Genomic DNA, 23,649 nt, shown 5'->3' on the forward strand with positions numbered 1-23,649 from the left:
CAGTAAAAAGATACAATGTGCAGCAGTAGAATTATCAAAGTTTTATTCCTATATTTTGGCGCTTTCTAAAACTCCACCTATTAACTGAAATTCTACAGTTTCTTGTGCTTTTAAATTCTGCTTTCCACCCTGTTCTGAGTTAGATGAAAACCACTTGCAGATTCTTTTGTTGAACTTATAAGTTGGTCTGGATGAGGGTGCGGACAATTAAAATGTCAATATTATAATATTACCTCATGTACCATCTATTTACTTCTGTTTTAGCAAGAATCAATGCAAGTCAACAAAGATTAGCAATAGTTCTGTGCAATTGTTTTGATGAGATTTTTGAGGAAATTGTGAATAATTGTGGCTCTTAGATGAGGATCATTTAACATTTTCAGCATTCTGAATAACTCTTCTGGTCCAGGAATAGAAATATATTCAAGGCTGGAGGTCAGAAAAAAGACTTCACTCCCAAATATTTGCTAGCCAATGCCCATCTCAAACAAGAGAGAATCTAATCTTCACACTTTGACATTCAATGGCATTATCATCACAGAATATCCAGGGGTTATCATTGACCAGAAACTGAATTAGACCAATTAGACTAAATAAATAGTGTGGCTATGACAGTAAGTCAAAGTCGAGGAATTCTGCTGCAAATAACTCACCTCCTGACTGCCCAAATCCTGCCCACTGTCTACAAGGCTGAAAATGTGTTGCTGGAAAAGCGCAGCACATCAGGCAGCATCCAAGGAGCAGGAGAATCGACGTTTCGGGCATGAGCCCTTCTTCAGCCCTTCTCCTGCTCCTTGGATGCTGCCTGACCTGCTGCACTTTTCCAGCAACACATTTTCATCTCTGATCTCCAGCATCTGCAGTCCTCACTTTCTCCTCACTGTCTACAAGGCACAAGTCAGGGGTGTGTTGGAATATCCTCCACCTTGCTGGATGGTGCATAAGATATAGGAACAACGTAGGCCATTCAGCCCAACATGCTTGCTCTGCCTTACATGAGATCATGGCTGAGCTGATAATCCTCAACTCCATTTCCTGCGTTTTCCCCATAATCCTTGATTCCCTTACTGATTAAAGATCTGTCTAGTTCAGCCTTGAATATATATAACAAACCAGCCTTGATAGGCCTCTGTGGTAAAGAATTCGACAGATACACATTGAGAAAGCATGTAGCCTTAGATGTGAAGCATTTTCTGCAAAGAATGCGGGAAAGTGCTTGTTCAGAAGAATTGGGGACATCTGTTCTTAGTGTCAATGGATCGGTGTAAATAAGGTGATAACATTTGTTCACTTGTGGAATGTGTGGCAGTACTTCCTTCTCATGTCGGAGGCTGGAGGCGCGGATTTTTCACAGTGAGATGTCAGATAATTAACTTGCTGGTTTATATCAAAGACTCTTAACAAAACTCATACTCAATAGGAAAATAACTTGTAATTTAATAAACTGAATGGAATATGCACGTAATAGAACAATCCTGATACATTTTCAGGTATACCTCACTGAGCAGATTTGAATTTATGAAGATCAGCTCCCTCATCTTGACTGCTCTGGGAAGTGAACGTCTCATTACTCTTCCAGGCTGGGAAAACACGAAGGTTGAAAGTTGGAATATGTGAGTGAGAGAAAGAAAATATCCTTCTGTAAATTACATTCAGTGACTGAAGGATTCAAGAGAGACGGAGAGAGAGAGAGAGAGAGACAGACAGACAGAGACAGGACAGAAGCTGATGGAAAGTTTAACTCTTTATGGTCTGATTTGAGTGTGCACAGGCTTGTCATGGATTGAATGTGTGTGTTGTTCCCTGGAACTCGAGATCCGGGAATGTTATGAATTTAATTTGCATTCTGGGAATCTAAGATGATTTTAAAAGAAAAAGCCATTTTGTAGGACAATGATACTGGGCAACTTAGCTGAGCAAGGTTACCTCATGACCTTTCCACATAGTTTAGACTAGCCCTCATTATGTTATGATATACTGTTAAAAGGGAAGGTTATCTAGCCAAAGCAAGTGGCTATTTGGGGCCAGGCTGGATCAAGGTTTCCCACTTTGATGTGCATGCAGCTTAATTAGTCAAGTGTACTCAGACTTGTCAATGAGTTTCTCTTCCTCTGCAAACTTTTGCCAGTTTAATTGCTGCTTATCTGATTAAGGACATGTGGCGTTTTTGTAATTTTAATCCCAATTTCTGTATGAAGACAGCTTGTTTGCAGCAATCAGGGGAGTAGCCTGAGAGAGCTCTTAGGGATAAGAGCTGGCACCGCTACTCTGCTGAAGGTTTTAGAACCTTAGCTCAAGCCTGGCTTGTAGGTCTCTATGTTATAGTGTAACATTGATGCCCCATTGGTAAATAAAGGTAATAATTTAAACTAAACTGTCTGTAAGAGTTTTATATTCCAGATACCACAGAGTACGATCTCTGGGACAAACCAAGAGAGGCTTACAGGTCAAGTCCATCAGGGACTTCCTGAACCATCTCAAATAGATAATTTAATAATATCTCCTCATCTCTGTCCTTTAAGGGTGACCCTTTCCTCTGAGATCACGCTCCCTGGTCCTAGATTCTCCCACAAGGGGAAACAACCTTTCGGCATCAAAACCAATCTATCTCTCATTCTTCAAAACTCCAGTGAATATAGGTCCAACCCATTCAACCTCTCATAGAGTCCCTTTGGTCCAATATGTCCACGCTGACCATGTTCCCAAACTAAACTAGTCCCACCTGCCTGCGTTCGGCCCTTATCCCTCCAAACCTTTCCTATTCATGACCTTGTCCAAATGTCTTTTAAATGTTGGAACCACCACTTTCTCTAGTGGTTCATCCCACACACAAACCACTGTCTCTGTAAAAAAGTTGCCCCTCATGTCCTTTTTAAATCTTTCTCCCCTTGCATCAAAAATATGCCACCTCTTTTGAACACTCACATCCTAGGGAAAAGATCTGTGTCAATCATGATTTTATAACCTCAATAAAGTCACCCTCCTCATAAGAAAATTCATCCATAGCCAGGATCAACCTGGTGAATCTTCTCTGCTTCCAATGTCTTTCCTTACATAATGGGCCCAAAACTGTTCAGTGTATTCCTGGTGTGCTCTAACTAGTATAGTTTTAGGAAGATTTCCCCATTTTTATACTCCATTTCCTTTGAAATAAAGGCCAACATTCCATTTGCTTTCTCTATTATCTGATGAACTTGAATGCTAGCTTTTTGTGATTGTGGTTAATGGATGAGGATAAAGTCAGCAAGTACATGGCAACACATTCTCCTCCTAGTCAAACACCATTTTGACTTGGAAATACATCGCTATTTCTTCACCATTACTAGCTCATAATCCTGGAAATTTATTCCTATCAGCCTTTTCCCAACACTGCAATACCTGCAGCAGCTCAAGAAGGAAGCTCACCAACTAAGCAACTAATCATTCTCTGGCTGCAATCAGATGAGAATGGAACCAGATTAGAGCTGCACTATCCAACTGTACAACAGTGGAGAGCTGTTGTAGACGGGCAGTGTGATCAAACATGTAAAAAGCTCTAGTCAGGTCAAGAAGGATGAGGAGGTGTAGATTACCTCTGTCACAGCCATATTTGAAAGTGATATGCGACTTAGAGTCGTAGAGATGTACAGCACGGAAGCAGACCCTTCGGTCCAACCTGTCCATGCCGACCAGATATCCCAACCCAATATAGTCCCAGCTGCCAGCACCCGGCCCATATCCCTCCAAACCCTTCCTATTCATATACCCATCCAAATGTCTTGTAAATGTTGTAATTGTACCAGCGTCCACCACATCCTCTGGCAGCTCATTCCATACATGTACCACCCTCTGTGTGAAAAAGTTGCACCTTATGTCTCTTTTATATCTTTCCCTTCTCACCCTAAACCTATGCCCTCTAGTTCTGGACTCCCTGACCCCATTTGCCTATACCTAATCCATGCCCCTCATAATTTTGTAAACCTCTATAAGGTCACCCCTCAACCTCTGACACTCCAGGGAAAACAGCCCCAGCCTGTTCAGCCTCTCCCTCTTGCTCAAACCCTCCAACCCTGGCAACATCCTTGTAAATCTTTTCTGAACCCTTTCAAGCTTCACAACATCTTTCCGATAGGAAGGAGACCAGAATTGTATGCAATATTTGCAACTTTGGAAGAATCATTTTGGCACTATGGCAGAGTTGGAAGCTCTCTTGGACAGATTTAAGCATGAAATTGTGGGGGAGATGGACATGAATTTAGGAGGCAATAACGTTCAAGAAATTTGAAGAGGAAAGGGAGCTTAACACATTATAGTGTTATAATTTGCAAGGGCAGAGGGACTAATGGTTGATTTTCAGGATGATGATGGCTAATTTGAAGGAAAAGGGAAACAGTACCTGAGGAAAGAGAACCTTTAATGGTATAATCTAACATGGGAACTAGGAAGGGAAGCTGGATGATTCGATGTATGGCAATTTTCCATCTTGTCTTGTGTTTATCATCACCTAGTGTGGTTACAGTGGTGAATAGTTCTGTGGAAATAGTGAGAACAGGAGGCCATTTCAAGTCAGAAAGGGTATGAGGGGATTTAGGGCAGAAACCAGAGCAAGGTACAACTTCGGGGCCAGCTGGGGGTGGGGGGGGGTAGAGTCGGGTAAAGCTGGTAGTCTACAGAAAGGAATCAAATGATCCCATGTGAACTAATTTTTGAGGTAAAAGTTGGCGGAGATGGGAAGGAGAGTTGAAGAAGATAATTTGCAATTGAGTAAAGAAGTGGATCCTAGGATAGTGAACGTTTTTGAAGGATGAGAGCAGGCTGTCATTGTGGGTGACATGGTGGCAATTTCTTCCCATGTCTGCATGGGTTTCCTCCCACAATCCAAAGATGTGCACGTTAGATGAATTGGCCATGCTAAATTGCCCTCGTGTTTAGGGATGTGTAGGTTAGGGGCAGTAGTCAGGGGAAATGTAGAGTAATGGGGTAGGGGTGCGGGTCTGAGTGGGATACTCTTCAGAGGGTTGGTGTGGACTGGTTGGGCCAAATGGCCTGTTTCCACACTGTCGGGATTCGATGACTTGTTTGCTGCAGTCAACTCTAGCAGTGATTAGTTAAATCAGCTGTCTACCAAACCATTCGAGTCTTACTTGAGTAAAGGAGATGATAGCTACCATAGAGGAATAGTCAGGGTGAGAGAGAGAGAGAGAGAGACTAATGGTTTCAATGGTGAGGGAGTGGTATGAGGGGAAAGGACTTTCTTGGTCAAAATGAAGTGGTTTTAGCAGAATCAGCAATAGTCGAAATGTTATGGTGGGAGAATAAAATGTGCTTTAGAAGACAAAGAATTAAATTATGAAGCAACATAAAACAAAATGTTAAAGTATGCCACATAAATAAAAGAAAGGAAGTAGGATTGGAAAGAAGGATGGACATGATAAAATCAATCTCAGGCAGTGCTGATAGAAACTGTTGACATTCACCATATTCCTCTGGAACTGACAGCATCTTCTGGAATCAGCATAAATGCAGTTAAACGCAAAAATCTGGAAGATGTTATCAGTTATTCCACAATTCTGTACAAGAAGTTGCCAGAGTCTGCAACTCATTGAAATCACTGAACTGGAAAGCACATGCACTGCTATTGTAAATTTTTTTGTTTAAAAAGTTATACCAGTTGAACAAGGTCTGACTAAGTTGTAAACAAAGTGTTAATATCTTGATTACTTTGGACAACTGTCTGGCCCAAAAGTATCAAATTTTGTATGTGTAAAATGTCAAATTTCTCCGCTGTGATAAGTATCTGTTTATTTGACTGTAATGTTTATCCTTTTAACTTTATTCCTTATTTTCCAATTTATACTATGAACCACTGTAAGTATACTATGAAACTTTTTTTCTCTATTTTGTATCTAAGAATTGTACCTTGGTACTTTGTCCCTAAGATGGTGCTGTAAGGGGCGACATTGTAGGTGTTTCATTGTACTACTGTAGTTCTGAACTTGAGTACATGTGACAATAAACCTAATTCTAATTCTATTCCATATATTTTTAAAATATGTTTCGAAGTTTGTTCATAAAATTTCAGTTTATAATGTATGTAATTTATTTCATTCTCTGTAAAATTGAATTAAAAGCAAAGCATTTACTTCATGGTTGCTTGCTTTTGATTCTTAACTTTGTTATTTCTCAGCGGGTCCATATTCCATGGGTTTTACGTGGCCAAGGAGCCCAGTGGCTTGGGTTTGCTTATCTTCTCACTGGATTACTTTTCTCCCCTTTATTCTTTAATAGTAAGGCTGACATTTGTTGCCTGTGCCTAATTCCCATGGAACGGAATTGCTCATCAGGCCACTTCAGATGGCAGTTAAGAGTCAGCCACACTGAACCACACACTTCCTGGTTGATTGTAAATGTCATTAATTGCAACTTAGTAACTGACCAAAATGGTGAAGCCCCAGGTTTCAACCTTCCTCAGAAATTCTGAAGAACCTTCAAGTACCTGAGGTCAGACTGGCAAGATGCGGTCACTTGCTGCACAAGTCAAATATGAGGCATAGATCAAATTGTAACTGTTGGTATCCCTTGTTTGAGAAAACATCTCCTCAGTGTCAGGCCAAGGTGGGTCTCCATCTGTCCCCACGTTCTGAAAGTGAGTCAAGAAAGGAGTCTACACCTTGGAAATATAACAGCAGCAGTTAAGTTAGATGTGTGAATAAATGGAAAGTAAGAATATATAGAAGTTGAACATTATGTTTAAGTATTCATAAAGGAGAGAGGAAAGCAATAAAATCCTCTTGTGTCCATTTGTCTATGTTTATCTACTAGAATGACCTGGTTTAGCGCAGTTTGGTTTTCCATGTGCTGCCCTAAATGATATTGCCAGGTTGATATATTACTTGGAAAATAAGAATCTAAACACAGTAGTGGACCAAAGCCTTCTGGGAGTGCCAATGCACAAATCACTAAAACTAGAGTTGCAGCTTGCTAATGTTATTAAAACAAAATATGACCTAGGGATTTTTTTTCTGACAGAAATGAAAAACTAAATGGAACCATCTTACGCTTGTATCCAATCTTGCATGGCCGTACTTGGATTACAGTGTACAGTTCTGGTCTCCTTACTAAAAGTGATCGTTCAGGGGATAGAAGCAAATGTATATGCTGACGATACAAGACAGGAATGGTTACAGCCATTAGGGAAGGATAAATCAATCTTCTCTCTTGAGCAGAGAACGTTGTCGTATGACCGTAAAAAAGTCTTGAAAATTATAAACGTTTTTGAAAGAATAGGAAAAGAATGCTTCCACATGATGAAGTGCTAAACTAAAGAAATATGAGGTAGTCACCAAGAAATCAAATAGGGAGTTCTGAAGAAACCTTGTTACACCAAAGAGGATTGTAATGTGGATCTTAGAGGGAGTGTTTGAAAGAGTATAGATTAATTTACAGGGAGGGTAAATAAACATTTAATGTTAAAATAATGGATGGCTATGTTGATGGAATTCTATGAGGGACAGATAGGAACAAGCTTGAGTATAGAATAGCTGGTCATGGACTGAATTGGTTGAGTCAAATGCCTGTTTTTGTGCTGTACCTGAATTATCATTTGGAGAAAATGAGAAGTGATTGGGTCCTGAAGTGTTTGTAAATCAATGCTGCCACCTACTGAACATTGACCACATTGCAGCAGACCATTTATTTTGTACATATTGTGGTTGACGGGCCAATGATACTGCCTCATTGCTTTTGTAGAAATATATTAATTTGTAATATAGTTTAACTTGAATGTGCTCTGTTGAAGCATGCATTGATCATTACTCAAAATTGTCATCTTACCTTTGAATCAGACGAAAGAACTTGGTTTTATGTCGTATGTTCTGGGCTATCTCAAAATAACCATTATTAAAAATTATTTTTGAAGTGACATTCTTGTTATATGGGAAATGTGACAGTTAATTTGTTCACAACAAGGTCCTGCAGATGATAATAAAGAAATGATCAGTAAATCTACTTTGTCTGGGTTTGATTGAAGGATATAATGTTGGCCAAAACTGTAGGAGAACTTGTGCAAATGTTGTTGTGAGATCTTTCATATCCACTAAATCCAGTAGATAAACCCTTGGCTTAACACTTCATCAAAAGATAGCTTTTCTAACACTATCTTGGCTCACTATTTCATAATAAATGCTCAGGTGACTAACTTGACATTTGTGAGATGTCCATTGACATAAATATCGATTTCCCAAAATGTAATATTTGGATCAACTATTCCCTCCAGGAACAGTTTAGGTTTATCTTCCATTGTAGACATTCTATATAATTAAGCTCTTTGTGTGGCATCATTACTACAGATACCTCTGAATTATTGTTGGATAAATTGAACTTTGAAGTGCAACTTGTGTTATCTTTTTTAGAAAGGGCATAAAGTCAAAAGATGGTATAAACTGTAGATTCAGTAGCTGGCTGGAAAAATCCTTCTGTGGATTACATCAGAGGAGCCCTGAAATATCACACCTGAAAGAAATTTCTGACAACAACACCTCAAAGGAGAGATGGCATTCAAAAAACTCAACTATAGTGCATCTGTTGGTTGTGCCCCAGAAAGTGGGGATGTTAGGAGTTGAGTGAAAGACCTGCCTTTCCTATACGTTTCCAGGAATTTACAAGAAGTGGTTAAATGCCAACTGGACCCGCTGGTCTCAGTGCGCTAGTGTGTATGCATTGGGTGGCACGGTGGCTCAGTGGTTAGCGCTGTTGTCTCACAGCACCAGGAACCTGGGTTCAATTCCAGCCTTGGGTGATTGTGTGGAGTTTGCACATTCTCTCTTTGTCTGTGTGGGTTTCCTCCAGGTGTTCTGATTTCCTCCCATAGTCCAAAAATTGTGCAGGTTAAGTGGATTGACCATGCTAAATTGCCCTGTAGTGTTCAGGGATGTGCAGTTTACGTGGATTAGGCAAGGGAAATGCAATCATAGCGATGGGGCTAGACCTCGGTGAGATACTCTTTGGAGGGTCGGTGTGGACTTGATGGACCAAATGACCTGTTTCCATGCTATAGGGATTCTATGATACTAATGTGCTTGCTTAGATTGAGTTCCACCATTTTGCAAAGGTCAGAGTTGAGAACTTCCACTAGGTGCCCCTATGTGTGCAGGTCAAAAGAAACAGACTTTGTCCGTAATTGCTGAAAACAAATCATTAGCAAAGCTGCTGCTGAAGGGAACTGGACAAACTGCTTTCAGCTAATAGCAGAATCTAATATTTCCAAACAACCTTGACAGTGGAATCACAGGTAGGCAGGATAGTGAAGACCGTATTTGGGACACTTGCCTTTATTGGCCTGTGTGTTGACTATACGAGTTGGGATGTCATTGTCATGTACAGGACATTGGTTAGGACTCTTTTTGGAATACTGTATGCAATTCTGGTCTCCCCGCGAGAGGAAAGGTGGTGTGAAACTTGAAAAGGTTCAGAAAAGATTTACAACATGTTGCCAGGGTTCGAGCTACAGGGAAAAGCTGCGGCTATTTTCCCTGGAGCGTCAGAGACTGAGGGGTGACCTTATCAAGGTTTATCAAGGTTTATAAAATCATGAGGGGCATGGATGGGGTGAATAGCCAAGGTCATTTTTGCAGAGTCGGGGAGTCCAAAACTAGAAGGCATAAGTTTAAGGTGAGAGGGGAAAGATATAAAAGGGTCGGAAGGGGCAAGTTTTTCACACAGATGGTGGTGCTTGTATGGACTGAGTTGCCAGAGGAAGTGGAGACTGGTACAATTACAACATTTAAAAGGCATCTGGATGGGTACATGAATAGGAAGGTTTTAGAGGGATATGGGCCAAATGCTGGCAAATGGGATTAGGTTAATTTAGGATATCTGGTCAGCACGGATGAGTTGGACTAAAAGGTCTGTTTCCGTGCTGTACATCCCTACTCTGCGTATTCCTCAGCTGCCAAAGTTAGTGTTACCAGAATCATCCACCTTCATGGCCAGAACATTTCACGGTCCAATCATCACGGACAAGCCAAACACTGAATGTTGTTTTTCACTTTTGCTTTTTGGACTTTCCTCTCATTTCTAACTGCGTATCACATTTTCTTATCTTTTCTCATGTTTTAATAGTGAATGAACCCACCCTTTCATTAACTCAAGAAATCTTGCTTACACTGCCTGTTTTTAAATGACTATATATTTGGGCTGGAGAAGGGTACCCATGACAGAAGGATCCTTTGTTTTAAAATTAACCTAATTGCAACCAACTGGATTGAGAAAAGAAGGGGAGTTAGCTCATCCCTACTCTCCATTTGGAAGTATCCCATCCAGAATTGTAGTGAATTGGAGACCTTATTCAAGGGACTGGTCATCATAATGGTTAACTATTTGATTTCTTGTTTTTTCTGACATTTTTGTAATTAATTCATGGATGAGGGCATCATTAGCCAGGCCAGCATTTATTGCCCCTCCTTAATAACCCAGAGGGCAGTTAAGAGTCAACCACATTGCTGTTGGTCTGGAGTCACATGTCGGTCAGACCAGGTAAGGATGGCAGTTTCCTTCCTTAAAGGACATTAGTGAACCAGCTGAGTTTTCACAACAATTAACAATGGATTCATGGTCATTATTAGATTCTTAATTCCAGATTTTTATTAAATTCAAATTCCACCATTTTCCCTGGCAGGATTTGAACCCAGGTGCCCAGAACATTACCAAGGTCTCTGGATTAACAGTCCAGCGTAGTCCCACTAGGCTGTTGCCTCCCCTGTGGGAGGGTCTGTCCCATTTCTGTATCGTTTCTCAAAATGACCTATTATGTGCCAGATAACCACTGTCTGTGATCCGTCTGGTCCCTGTCCTAATTACAGTACTGGTTTCTCAATGTTTCTTTAGTGGATTTGTACTTTAATAATTGAATAGTTTCTGCTGATCTTTTACAATTAAACTGTGTTGCTTCCAGATGTCTGCTTCAATCTCTGTCTGAATGGCTTTCTCTAGAATCAGGTCTTCTTTGCACAAATAAATCAGACAAAGATTCATCGGCAATTCCTAGAACATTTTTGTCTCTTAAGAATTCTGACATGAAATTGCATTTCCTCATTAATTGGGTGATCTATTGATTCCTCTGGGTGTTGAAGTCTTTTGTTAGATCTTGCTCTTCCAAGAATGTTATTAATTCTTAGGTTGAAGTAACTATTAAAAGCATGCAACACCTCTTCAAAAGTATCTGTTTCTTCTTTTAATCCTTGAAAAGTTATAAAGTTATCAGCTAAACTCCCAAGTGAGTATAGAAGTGTACTTACTTGTTTAACTTCTGATTTCGTGTAAATTTGGAAGTTGTTCTGTATCTCGGTAATTGTTTTCTCTAAGATGTCTAATTTTATGTTCAATTTGGCCCAACTCTGAAATTAGGTCTTCCTGACAATAGTCTCACTAAGACTCTGTCACCCTAATGTGATGATAGACTTAAAATCTCAGAATTACAGAATCATTACAGCACGAAAGGAGGCCATTCAGCCCATAGTGCTTGCATTGGCTCTATCATCTAGCTCACCTCTATTATCCATGAATAAATAACAAGAACAAAAATATTCTGCCAAATTACAGCAAATCACTTATCCTCTTTTATCACTGGAGCCAGGTTCTCTTGTGCAGTGCTGATCTCTGCTGCTACCTTAGCTCGGGTTGGCTTTGTCTGTCAGGATGGCCACCTCTAAGACCCTTTCTCATCCAGAAGGAGAGAACCTCTAGTGAGGCATCACTGAAGCTATTTTCCAACTCATTTCAGATGTTCCCAGGAGTGGCTGGTGACCAAGCAAGTATCTGGCTTGTGGAGAGTGAAGTGCTGTCCGAGTGGTTTTTAAAATTGGAGAGGGGAGGGGATGACACCTTCCTGCCCACCTGCTCCATAAGATTCAGCCTTCTACATGTGCATGGACATGGAGTGAGCTGAGAAGCAACTATGTGAGCCACACTTGAGCAGAATTAAATCCGATGTTTGTGCCCAACATGATATTTAGTCAGAAGATTGTGACCTGAGTGGATCTGGGCACACACACACAAACCCCTCTGTCATATCTGGAGTACTGCATACAGTTCTGATCGCCTTGCTACAGGAAGGACATATGGAAAGGGTGCAAAAAAGATTTTCACAAATATCTGGAAGGTTTGTGTTATAAGGAGAGGTTGGGGCTTTTTTTTTACCTGGAACACAGGAGACTGAGGGGTGACCTTTTAGAGGTTTGTAAAATCATGAGGAACATGATAGGATGAATAGCCAAGGCCTTTTCCCTCGGGTGGGGGAGTTCAAAACTAAAGGGCAAAGCTTTAAGGTGAGAGGGGAAAGATTTAAAAGGGACCTAAGGGATAAATGTTTCACACAGAGTGTGGTGCCAGAATGAACTGCCAGGGGAAGTGATAGAGGTGGGTACAGTTACAACATTTAAAAGGTGTTTGGACAGGTACATGAATAGGAAAAGTTTAGAGGGACATGGGCCAAATGCGGGCAAATGGGACTAGTTCAATTCCGGAAACCTGGTCGGCAAGAGCGAGTTGGGCCGAAGGTTTTGTTTCTTTGCTGTGTGATTCTCTGACTGTATTCTCCTTTAAAAACCTATCCACAAATCCGGGAGAGGAAGGAAAGGACGATCTTTGGCTGAAAGGTAAACATAACTTTCATACAAATTCCACTGAGGCTCTCTTGCAGTTTTATAAACTTCTCAATTTCCTACACTCCAGTGAAAGAAGTCCCAGCCTTTCCAGCCTCTCCTTATAACTCAAGCCTTCCATCTCTGCTTTACCAGAGATGAACCACAAAGTCAAAGTTCGTTATAATCAACTCTTTAGCTCAGCCCTAGACCCTAATCACTTTTCTGGTGATCAGCACTTGGGGTCTTGTCTTTTTCTCTCTCTGATAACAAGGAAACAAGGGTTTATTCATTAAAGCTTGTGTTTGGAGCTGTTTAATGGTCATTTATTTAAATTAAATTACTCTTTTCAACAAAAAGCTATCAACTTATTGCTTTGGCTTTTTTGAAATTCTTGTTTCATCTTGTTCCAAACTTATGTTTCTTACATATTCACTTATAGGCCTCTTGAGTCAGAAAACAAATTGGCATGTGGCCCCTCGCACGAAAAGGCTCGACACCCCAGGATACACTCTGGAAGAAGATTTCTTATTTATTTTATGAAGCATATTTCTGCTTCGTAAACTTTAAAAAAGGAACAGTTATGTGTTTCTGAAATTCTGCTGGGACTCGACTGGCAGGAAACCAGTTTGACCAACAATTTTTAAAATCTGTTCCTTGATTGTGGGTGTCAGGGTTGTCCAACGTCATTTGCCCAGAGATCATTTAGGAATCAACCACATTGATGTGGTCTTGGAATTATATGTAAGATTAAGTCACCTTTGTCCCAGAGGACCATATGTCCATAAGAAATGACTGGTGATGAGTTTAACCTGAGGGTTACTACACCTCAGGCGAGAGGTGAAGTTGAGAAGGTGGAACTTTGGGTTAGTATCTCAGTGCATGCAATGATTGAGGTTACCATGAAGTTCCAGTCCTCTCAACCTCTCCCCTTGCCTGGGGCATGGTGCCCCTCAGATTAAACAACCACTGGTCATCTCGTTTGAATGAGAGAGCAACCTTGTGTTCTTCTGGGAGTGTTCTTCAGATGTATGGGTCAGCTTCATATAGAGTGCCTGCTGAGCAAGATTGAAGCAGCAAGTTGCAACAATGATGAAGTTGAGGGTTTGGGCAAAAGTCACATGTAGGCCCAGACCAGGTAAGGACAGCAGATTTTCTTTCCTGAATGGTATTAATGAACCAGATGAGATTTTACAACAATTGACAATATTTAAAAAATCGAGTTCAAATTTCACCATCTACCATTCAGTGTGGGACGTCATGTTGAGGTTGTACAGGACATTGGTGAGGCCCCTTCTGCAGTCCTGCATCAAGTTCTGGTTACCTGTCATAGGAAAGATATCATTAAGCTGGGGAGGGTTCAGAGAGATTTACCAGGATTTTGCTGGGAATGGAAGGTTTGAATTATAAGGAGAGGCTGGAAAGGCTGGGACTTCTTTCACTGGAGTGTAGGAAATTGAGAAGTTTATACAATCATGAGGGCAAGAGATATGGTGAAGGACAGGTGTCTTTTCCACGGGATGGGGGATTTCAAAACTTGGGGCAAATTTTTAAGGTGAGAGGAGAAAGGTTTGAAAAAGACACTAAGGACAACCTTTCTACACAGGGAGTGGTTCACGTGTGGAATGAGCTTCCAGAATAAATGATGGATGTGGTACAGACACAACATTTATTGGACATTTAGATAAGTACACGAATAAGAAATGTTTGGAGGGATATGGGCCAAATGCAGGTAGATGGAACTAATTTAGTTTGGGAGTATGGTTGGGGTGGACTGGTTGGCCCAAAGAGTCTGTTTCCATGCTGTCAACTCAGCGGCCCTATGACTAATCTAGTGACAGTATCACTATGTCACTGCCTCTCCGTGAAATGCATTAATCTGCTGGAAAAAGCCACCGAGATCATTTCCTTAGGATTGTTACTGGATTCCTGATGGACTGGCAACTAGTGGCATAAAAAAAGAACTGACGATGGTGGAGATACATAAATTGCTGGAGACACTCAGCAGGTTTTACAGCATCCCTGGGAAGAAAGCAGAGTTCCAATGAAAGACTTGAAACATTAACTCTGCTTTCTTTCCACAAGTGCTGTCAGACTCACTGAGTTCCTCTAGCAATTTCTGCTTTTGTTTCGGGACTCTGCCAAATTTGATGCCATAATAAAAATCATCATAAAGGCATTTAATCAGACACTTCAAGAAGGTTACTCGGAGCAACAAATTTGATTCTTTTCCCTTTGTCAAACAAAATGCAGTGCTCTGTTAGTTTGCTATGTAACCAAAGTAACTGTTTAAGTAGTTAGCTCCTATGTTTGATTTCAAGAACAATGATATGCAGTGTGTGCACCGAGATAAATGAGTTTGGAAGCACTTTGGCAACTGTTGTTTTGTCACTAACAACAAACGCCCGCTGTTGCTCTTCTAAGTGGTTACCTGGAGCTTATCCATTGTATAGTGAAACCTCCATCAGGTAACTCCACTGGACCATTGCATTGTAAGTATTATTTGCAAATATTGCTCTTTGTTACTTTAAGAGTGGAAGAACTTTGAGAGAAAGGCCTGGGTAGGTGATTTGGAGTCAGTGAAAAGAGTAAACTCAGATGGGTGGCATGCTGGCTCAGGGGTTAGCACTACTGTCTCTCGGTACCAGGGGCCTGGGTTTGAACCCAGCATCGGGCGACTGTCTCTGTGGAGTTTGTGTGTTCTTCCTGTGTCTGCATGGGTTTCCTCCATGTGTTTTGGTTTTCTCCCACAATCTAAAGATATGCCGGTTAGGTGGATTGGCCATGGTAAATGCTCTTCAGAGAATTAGTGCAGACTTGATGGGCCGAATGGCCTCTATCTTTACTGTATGATTCTATGGTTTTTGGTTTATTGCCATAACCTTGCCCCAGAAAATGGCCACTGAACCTTGCCTCTAGACAACTGCCAGTTATTACTTCATGGCCATCTGACTGCACATAAACAAACAGAGGAGAAGGGACGTCCTAACTGTAATGAGGTCAGCCAGCTGGACCTCATAGAATAAGAGTTCCCTAATTATGGTCATAGATGATCCACCTCAACACCATCTTCTTCCACTATCCAATCAGGGAGCCCTGGCTGATAAAAAAAGGGAACACGTGAAGAGATACTGACACTCTGGTACCTGACTCTGAATGAGTCAGCACGATAGTCAAGGACTGTTTACTTGTGAATAAAGGGTGATTTGGTGACAGGATACCAGTCTCTGTGGAGTTATTTCAAAGGGCATTATCATTACTGTTATTTCCCCCTTCTGTGTTTGTAAACCTCTAACTGTTAAAGTGATGTATGAAGAGCAAGATGGTGTCCCAGTGTGGGGCCATTTTTGTTGAGTTCTGTGCATTTTTCTGGAACTTTCTCCAAAGAGCAATATTTGTTTGTTTTGTCTCTTAGCTCTGCTGAAGAGTTCATTGGGCCTTTAAAATGTGCTGTTTATCAAATAAAACATTATGGGAGGGGGAAATTGATTTCTATTTTGAGAATTGAGCTCTTTCTGTGATTATAAAAAGGGGAAGGATACAGATCTAGTAAAAGAAAGAGCAACTCAACACATCTTGAAGACAGCAAACAGGCTTCTTAGTGTTCTTGGTCTATCAGTGTTTCTGAAAGCTGAATACAGAACAACCTTGATTATCTGAATGAGACTGGCAAGGGGTATTTTGTTTGAATAACTGATTGTTCAGTTAACTGATTAATTGGATAACGGATAACATTTTTACGGCATCCTGGGATCTTGTTCAGATAATCCAAAATTCGGGTAATTGACGCTCGAATAACTGATGTTGTTCTGTACCTTCCTTAGAAGTCAATATAAAGTTCTGCCAGTTGAAGATTTGTAGTTCAAATCTACAAGGAGCACAACAACATTGTCTTTAAGAGTGAAGCTCACCACTGGTTCCAACTGGGACCCCTGCCCCCCCCCAAGGCAATTGCCTCCTCCACAAGGAACTGACTGTCTGGCATCAGGGCTTGTGAGAAGACTAGTAGCTCTTCAGATTCAACAGCCCCACTGGGAGGTAAATGATCGCCACTGGTATTGCAGCCAGCTAACACCAGCAAAGTGATGGCTGACTCTGCCCCTTGTAATGGGCTCTGTTGTGGAGCTTGGGTCAGTGAAGGTCTTGGCTGGAGGTGTATCAGTTGACGTGCTTCTTGCTACCCAGTGGGAGTCTCTCCAGACTGCAACTGCTCAGAAGCCACCATGGCATATCTGATGGCCTACCTCAGATCAGGAAGGTGACTGGAGCTCGACCCCATCTTCATTTGTTATTGTATGCCCCTTCCCCAATCTACCAGTCTGAAGCCAGATTAATTTCTGCCCAGCAAGTGCACACATTGCTCCCACAGACTTAAAAAACCCACATGATGAGGCCCGTAACTTCACTCACATTAAATTCATATGATGACCATCTACAAAGCGTGCAGTTCCAACTTAGGTATTTACTCTTCATGCCCAATACCCAGAAAGCTGTGAAGCCATTTCCATAGTCTCTCACTGCAGCAACCTTAGTCAATCAAACACACAAACTAGGGCACTGTAAATATAAGAAAAGGAGTGGCAATAGGACATCTGTGCCCTTGAGTTGTGTCCACCATATTCCATTTCTTCATCCGTGGTCATAGATGATCCACCTCAACACCATCTTCCTCCACTATCCCTATATCCTTTGTTACCCTTAAAATCTAGAAATGTATTGAGTCTTGAATATATTCAATGACTGACCTTCCACTGCCCTTTGGGGCAGAGAATTCTACCGATTCATCACCCTCTGAGTAAAGAAATTCCTCCTCATCTCAGTCTTAAAGAGGCTGACCCTTATTCAGAGACAGTATCCCCTGTTTCCCGACTTCCAACCAGGGGAAACGTCCTTCCTGCATTTATACTCCAGAATTTGAATGTTTGAATGAGATGACTATTCATTCTACCAAATTCTACATAGCCCCTGTCTCCTCAGTACCTAGGTCAGGAAACAGAGGTATTCTCCACAATGAATAAAACAAATGTGACCATTATCTTAGTGAGTGGTGGAACATGCTCAAATGGGCTCCTTCTATTTCCAACTTAAGTATTTGTTTAAGATATTGTTATGGACTAGCCGGACCTCTCAAAACATTTTTAAGCAGGTCACCCAGACCATAACTTTGCTATTTGTTTTAGCTAAGTGTATAATGGATATTCCTGGAGTGAGTTAGCTGGTTCAACTGCCAAGTTTTAGATTAGATTCCCTATAGTGTGGAAACAGGCCCTTTGGCCCAACCAGTCCACACTGACCCTCCGAAGAGTAACCCACTCCTACCCATCTCCCTCTGACTAGTGCACCTGACACTATTGGCAATTTACCATGGCCAATTCACATAACCTGCACAGCTTTGGATTGTGGGAGGAAACCGGAGCACTCGCAGGAAACCCACGCAGACCCGGGGAGAATGTGCAAACTCCACACAGAGAGTCGCCCAAGGCTGGAATCAAACCTGGGTCCCTGGCGCTGTGAGGCAGCAGTGTTAACCACTGAGCCACTGTGCCACCGCTTTTGAACAAACAGAATTTATTTACAAAATTACAGATTGAAGCACAAAGAGCAGAAAACAGAATACCAGATAACGTATCCTATCCAAACCTGACTTAATGATGCTGTTCCGAAAAAAAACTTGCAACAGTCCCAATACCGATTAGATTCCCTACTGTGTGGAAACAGGCCCTTCGGTCCAACAAGTCCACACTGACCCTCCGAAGAGTAACCCACCCTCCTCTGACTAATGCACCTAACAGCTAAACGACAATTTAGCATGGCCAATTCACCTGACCTGCACACCTTTGGAATGTGGGAGGAAACCAGAGCACCCAGAGGAAACCCACACAGACACGGGGAGGATGTGCAAACTCCACACAGACAGTTGCCTGAGGCTGGAATCAAACCTGGGACTCTGGTGCTGTGAGGCAGCAGTGCTAATCACTGAGCCACCATATACACGTCCCTTAACGCAACGAGTAAAAATGACACAGGCAGCATACAGTTTGCGAAGTTAGAAGGAGAGAGAGAGAAGATCCCGTGGCTTTTTCCACACACAGTTGCCACTGAACTCATTAAAGTTTTGAACTGAATTAAAAAAACTCTATTCTAAATGAAGGCTAGCTACCCAGCTAGCTGGCCACTCCCCTTTGATTATATCGGTTTTTAAAAAGACATGAAAGCCTTTGGCCAGAGATATTATCTATTAAGGTAAACAAAAGAATTCCAATAAAACTTTCAAACCCAGCCTAGTTGGAGCCTGGCCAATTACCCCCTCTCTGGGGAAAAAACTCAAGGGCAATAGTAACCTTATAAAAAGAACCAATATTGTGACACCTCCCCCCTTAAGAACAATGAACAATCAATATCCAAAGCTGGCTTCATTTTTCAAAAACCCCCAAAAAATCATTGGTACTTTAAACACACATATCCCTTCACTGACTATAAACATGCAAACATGCACAACTACATTCGGATTCAGTCTGGTTCTCCCACCACCGAAAGCCTCTGTTTCTCATTCGAGACTCAACAATGCATCGGCGATCACGTTTTCTCGACCTGCCGCATGCACAACTTGCAAAATGAATGGCTGTAATAACAAGTTCCATCTAAACAGTTTGGCATTTTTGTCCTTAAATTTTTCCACAAACTTCAATGGACTGTGATCAGTGTATACGATTGTCTCAGATACATTACTGGTAATATAAACATTGAAATGTTGTAGGGCCAACACGAAGCTCAAAGTCTCTTTCTCAACTGTTGAATATTTCTGCTGACAAACGTTCAACTTCCTGGAGAAATACCCAAATGGGTCTTTCTATTTTCTTGTCGTCTTTCTGCAGGAGCACAGCGCTGACACCACTTCACTTGTATTGATAACCACCTTGAAAGGCTTTGTGTAATCAGGTGTGGCTAATACTGGGGCAGTGGTTAACACAGCTTTTAGACAGTCAAATGCCTTTTGACAGTCCGCTGTCCACTGAAACCTCTTGCCTGCCTTTAGCAATTCAGTGAGTGGAGCAGCCACACAGCTAAAATTCGGCATAAACTTTCGATAAAATCCACTCAATCCCAGGAACCATAGTACTGCTCTTTTTGTCAATGGTATGGGAAACTCTGCAATTACTTTTGTTTTCGCATCCCCTGGGGCCACTTGTCCATGTCCAATAACATGGCCCAGGAAGGTCACTTGGGCTTTGGCAAATTCACTTCTAGCTAGCTTTACCACCAAGCCTGCCTTCTGAAGTTGATCGAGCAAGTTCGCTAAATGTTGTAAATGTTCCTTCCATGAGGGACTAAAACGCACAGGCATACATCACATATTTGGGAAATCCAGCAATGACCTTATTGGTTAGTATCTGAAATGTGGCCGGAGGGTTTTCATACCGAATGGCATGACTTTAAATGGTACAGTCCAGTTGGAGTTACGAAAGCCAAAATTGCCTTTGCTCTTTCTGTCAGAGGTACCTGCCAGTAGCCTCTGAGCAAGTCCAACTTAGAAATGTAAGTTGCTTGTCCCACCTTTTCAACACAATCTTCCAACCGGATCAGTCTTTGTAACTGTATTGACTTTGCGATAGTCCACACATAACCATTGAGTACCATCTGGTTTTGGCACTATTACTGTGGGTGAGCTCCAATCACTGTAACTCACTTTGATTCTGCCATCTTGGAGCATGCGTTCTCTCTCCTTCTGAACGTGTGCCAACTTTAGAGGGTTATGCCTATAAGGATGTTGCTTAATTGGAACAGCATCTCCTATGTCTACATCATGCACAATTTGTTAGTACTTCCCAGTTTATTTCTGAAAATCTTCTCATAAGATAGCAATAACTCTTTCAGGTCATTTCGATTTTTCTCAGGAAGGTAACTCAATAACTTATTCCAATTTTTGACAACTTCCTCATTGTCCAATTTAATTTGTGGAATGTCCAATTCAAGATCCTCTGAATGTGGTTATTCCTTCTGTGCTGTAATCATTAACACCTTCTCCTCTTGCTTTCCTTCCCTAACAAAATACCCTTTGAGCATATTCATATGACATCACTCTGTGAGATTTCTTCCTGTCTGGAGTCCCTATCAAGTAGTTCACCTCACTCAATTTCCTTTTGATTTGATAAGGCCCAATAAACCTTGCTTTTAAAGGTTTACCTATTACTGGAAGTAACACTCATACCTTATCCCCGACAGCAAAATTGTGAATTTTTGATTTCTTGTTCACTTCCTATTTCATTGCATGCTGCGATACTTTTAAATGCTGACTAGCCAATGCCCCAGCTCTATTTCATTGTTCTTTAAAATTTGAAACATAGTCCAAATGAGGATTTCCATGTGAGGATTTCTCTTTTCCCTAGCTTCTATCCCTCATGGGTTGAAATTGATCCGGGAAGCCAAACCATGGTTTATGGACCGACTCATAATCATCAGGCACTTCAGCTGCTAACCGTGTCGTTTTGATTCTCTGCACTTCCAGACTAGCTCATCTTCAGCCTTGATCTCCATCCTTTTAAGCTGAATTTCCTTTTTAAGTGTCAATTTCTGAAGTTCAAATTCTCTCTCTTTTTCTTTCCCTTCTGCTAAAGCCCTTCGTTTTTTTTCTTTTTCTTCTGCTTTAAACTGTAATTCAAACTGTTTCTTTCCTGCTTTTAACTAAAGCTTCTTCATTTGCAATTGAAGTTTAGTGATCTCTCCAGATCTGATGGGGTTTCCAGCAAATTTAAATACTGAGCCACTGCTGCAATCATCTCATCTTTCATCATATTAGGAGGTAACTTTACCTTCAGCTTGTCGACTAATTCCCACAGCTTGGTCTTATTCGCCTTTTATCAAACCCCCCAAGGTCACTTCTTGTACCTCCAATACCTCCCTGGTGACTGAAAAAGTGCTGTTTAAACCAACCAAATCAACACCTGAAATGAAAGACACTAACACCTACCACTCGCTGTTCAAATCCCGCAAAGAGCCCCCAGTCTGTTATGGACTAGGCTAGACCTGTCAAAACATTTTTAAGCAGTTAGACGAGACACTAACTTTGCTATTTGTTTCAGCTAAGTGTACAACGGATATTCCTGGAGTGATTTAGCTGATTCGGCTGCCAAGTTTTAAACAAAAAGAATTTATTTACAAAATTACAGAATGAAACACAAAGAACAGAAAACAGAATACTTATCCTATCCAAACCTGATTTAATGATGCTGTTCCGAACATACTTGCAACAGTCCCAATACACAGATCCTTTAGCACAATGAGTAAAAATGACACAAACAGCTTATAGTTTGCAAAGTTAGAAGGGCAGAAGGAGAGAGAGAAGATCCTGTGGCTTTTTCCACACACAGCTGCCATTGAACTCACTAAAGTTCTGAACTGAATCAAATAAAACCTCTAATCTAAGCGAAGGTCAGCTACCCAGTTAGCTGGCCACTCCCCTTTGATTATACTGGTTTTGTAGGGTAAGCTAAAGAGTCCCAGTAAAACTTTCAAACCCAGCCTAGTTGGAACCTGGCCAATTACCCCCCCTCTGGAAAAAAAACTCAAGGGCATAGTAACCTTATAAAACGAACCAGTATTGTGACAATAGTAATTCCTCCTTAGTTCGCTGCACCATACCTATGACCTCAATGATAGCTACAGTTCTAAAAACTGTTGAACCTTGCATCGCATTCCCACAGAGGCCAACATCCTGTCACCAATTCATCCTTTATTTACATGTGATAAGTCCTTGACACTGATCTAGCTCTGGATGTAGCTTTGCTCACTGAGCTGGAAGGTTTGTTTTCAGATGTTTTGTCAGCATACTCGGTAACATCTTCAGTGAGCCTCCAGATGAAGCACGTGTGGTGTAGCCCACTTTCTATTTATATGTTTGGGTTTCCTTGGGTTGGTGGTGTCATTTCCTGTAGTGACATCATTTCCTATGGTGATGTCATTGCCTGTTCATTTTCTCAGGGGTGGGAAATGGGATCCAAGTCAATGTGTTTGTTGATAGAGTTCCGGTTGGAATGTCATGTTTTGAGGAATTCTCATACATGTCTCTGTTTGGCTTGTCCTAGGATGGATGTGTTGTCCCAGTTGAGGTGGTGTCCTTCCTCATCCTTATGTAGGGATACTAGTGAGAGAGGGTCATGTCTTTTTGTAGCTAGTTGATGTTCCATGTATCCTGGTGGCTAGTTTTCTACCTGTTTGTCCAAAAAAGTGTTTGTTACAGTTCTTGCAAGGTATTTTATAAATGACATTAGTTTTGCTTGTTGTCTATAGAACATAGAACATAGAAAAATACAGCGCAGTACAGGCCCTTTGGCCCTCGATGTTGCGCTGATCCAAGCCCACCTAACCTATACTAGCCCACTATCCTCCATATGCCTATCCAATGCCCGTTTAAATGCCCATAAAGAGGGAGAGTCCACCACTGCTACTGGCAGGGCATTCCATGAACTCACGACTCGCTGAGTAAAGAATCTACCCCTAACATCTGTCCTATACCTACCACCCCTTAATTTAAAGCTATGCCCCCTCGTAATAGCTGACTCCATATGTGGAAAAAGGTTCTCATGGTCAACCCTATCTAAACCCCTAATCATCTTGTACACCTCTATCAAGTCACCCCTAAACCTTCTTTTCTCCAATGAAAACAGCCCCAAGTGCCTCAGCCTTTCCTCATACGATCTTCCTACCATGCCAGGCAACATCCTGATAAACCTCCTCTGCACCCGTTCCAGTGCCTCCACATCCTTCCGATAGTATGGCGACCAAAACTGCACACAATACTCCAGATGCAGCCGCACCAGAGTCTTATACAACTGCAACATGACCTCAGGGCTCCGGAACTCAATTCCTCTACCAATAAAAGCCAGTACGCCATATGCCTTCTTCACCGCACTATTTACCTGAGTGGCAACTTTCAGAGATCTGTGTACATGGACACCAAGATCCCTCTGCTCATCCACACTACCAAGTATCCGACCATTAGCCCAGTACCCCATCTTTTTGTTACTCTTACCAA

At 41.5% G+C, this 23,649-nt stretch overlaps 1 protein-coding gene across 4 annotated transcripts in view; it reads left to right on the forward strand.

The window, feature by feature from the left end:
- Positions 1-23,649, forward strand: part of LOC122560481 (uncharacterized) — a 32,699-nt gene that overhangs the window by 3,555 nt on the left and 5,495 nt on the right. For 3 of the 4 annotated variants that reach the window (XR_015760606.1, XR_006314741.2, XR_006314742.2), the window contains exon 2: positions 1,491-7,926. The exons of the other annotated variant lie outside the window; for it this stretch is intronic. The gene's annotated coding sequence lies outside the window, so the exon portion shown is untranslated. Of the gene's footprint in view, positions 1-1,490; positions 7,927-23,649 lie in introns of those variants that run through there. 4 annotated transcript variants of the gene reach the window in all.

The sequence above is a fragment of the Chiloscyllium plagiosum genome, unplaced genomic scaffold (assembly GCF_037043375.1).
Source record: "Chiloscyllium plagiosum isolate Xiang-an unplaced genomic scaffold, Cpla_swu_hap1 HiC_scaffold_20, whole genome shotgun sequence".
Lineage (NCBI taxonomy): Eukaryota > Metazoa > Chordata > Chondrichthyes > Orectolobiformes > Hemiscylliidae > Chiloscyllium > Chiloscyllium plagiosum.